The sequence below is a fragment of the Hesperophylax consimilis genome, chromosome 11 (genome assembly GCF_061612785.1).
Source record: "Hesperophylax consimilis isolate HC1 chromosome 11, BYU_Hcon_1.0, whole genome shotgun sequence".
In the NCBI taxonomy this organism is placed as follows: domain Eukaryota; kingdom Metazoa; phylum Arthropoda; class Insecta; order Trichoptera; family Limnephilidae; genus Hesperophylax; species Hesperophylax consimilis.
Genome location: NC_142846.1, coordinates 21,029,242 through 21,031,099, shown reverse-complemented (window position 1 = coordinate 21,031,099; position 1,858 = coordinate 21,029,242). Strand labels below are relative to the sequence as shown.

Here is a 1,858-nt window from a genome sequence, read left to right as displayed (position 1 = left end):
CTTATTATTTAGTTAATATTACAAAATGGTTAGGTTGATTAACTAAACTTCGGTTGGAATAGCCCTACCGATATAGGTGTTTTAGCTCTCTACTGCTAGCTAGCTTTAGGTACTGTAGCTTAGCTTTTTGGTTAGATTATCTAAATTAAATAGGAAGTGCAGCTTTGCAGTTTAGCTGAAAACAATACAGGGTGTAAATGTTACCACCATCAACTCGAAGGATTATACCCATAATTCAGAATCATGGGTTAAATACTTTGAGTTGCAGGTAGTTTATTACAACCCTTTTGAGAGATGAAACCCAAATAAATAAATATTACGTTTTGTAAGACTAGAAAGTACTTATTAAAAACCTCATTCATATAAAAGTTATTTTGTTAAGAATCGTCTCTCAAAATATTGTTTCCAGCTACCAGCAAAGCCTCAAAAAAGAAAACACGTTTGATCATACACACATTTATATTATCATTTTTTATTATAATTTTTTTTTAAATATAGTAAAAGATGTTTGTGTCCTGATTTGGCAAATTCTTTTCGGCGCTGCCTGTATGTGTCTAGTAATTTACCTTTAGCAGCAATTTTTTGGGTAGGCCCAAAACACACATATGGGGTGAAATATACAGCTGCGCTTTCTTTATTAAAGACTTTGGTGATTTGAAAAGCAAATTCATAAAATCTCTTGCTTGTAATGGATCTATCTGGATTACCCTGCAATTCCTTACTTATAATAGTACTGCACAGTCTGGCAGAATTGTCCAACAGACCCTTTGACTCAAACTGCATTAAAAGTGCTTGCCGTTCATTGATTGATAGGAGATGATTGCGTAAGTCCTGGAAAACAAAATTAAATTGCATATTGATTACATAACTAATAACCACTTCTATAATCATCATAATATCAGTCACAGGATGGCTTTTCTACGCTGCCACTACTAAAATACATATATCGGAATGTATAAAACAATTAACCTAAGTTACTTAGGTATCTGAAACTTACTAAAATTATTTAACTTACATTCGAAATTTGCTCTTCAAAAGCTTCTTGCGTTATTCTTTGTGATTTGTTTTTATTTTCCAACAAGGAAATGTCATTTACAAGGAAGTCATCGTGTTGATAATATATGGGCGTTGTTTGTTTGGAAGTTGAAGGTATATCTTCAATCTGAAAAAAAAAGCGGGTATGTACACAAAGGGGAAAGAAAGGGTGAAGAGGTCAAGCTTTGTTTTTATCCCTTTGGAATTGCTTGACCCCCCCGGCAGTCGATTTATTCATTAATTACAGGAATTATTATTTTAAATACTATTATTTTTGTATCAAAATCGCGTCCGGTACAACTATTTCCAAATGGTTAGCCAAAAAAGGCCTAGGTAAACAATATGTCATCATTACTGCTTTTAAAAACTTACACTTATGACAGGTGGATTAATAACATCCTTGAGCGCATTAATGTGTGCTGTAGGCAGTGCCCGGTGCCCTACAGTCGGAATCAATTCTTTAATATCATCTTGAGATATTATCAGGAGTGGCTTCAGTCTGAAATAAAGAAAAAAAACGACGAGATAATACAAAAAATTTCAAAACAAGAAAATATAAAATTATTTTTCAAAGGAATGAAAATTATTCATTAAAAAAATGTATATTTATACAACAGCAGATACCGAACACCCTGTATCATGAATCAAGCGGAGATAAAATAGTTTTAATAATGAAATTATTTCATTTATATGAAAATTTCAAATGTAAACATTAACAATGGGTGGTAAACCCTGTATTTAAAAAAAAATATCCCTCCCAAAAAAAAAAACAACAGAATTCAATGTTCAAAATGTTATGTCCGAATTAATAATTTGCAATACA

At 31.8% G+C, this 1,858-nt stretch overlaps 1 long non-coding RNA gene across 1 annotated transcript; it reads right to left on the bottom strand.

Moving 5' to 3' along the window:
- Positions 1–344: 344 nt before the first annotated feature.
- On the bottom strand, positions 345–1,518 carry LOC149419908 (uncharacterized). The gene is made up of 3 exons (XR_016302771.1): positions 1,408–1,518; positions 1,016–1,162; positions 345–831 (listed from the first exon to the last, which is right to left on the bottom strand). It is a non-coding gene; the product is annotated as an uncharacterized LOC149419908 (long non-coding RNA).
- Between the last annotated feature and the right edge of the window lie 340 nt (positions 1,519–1,858).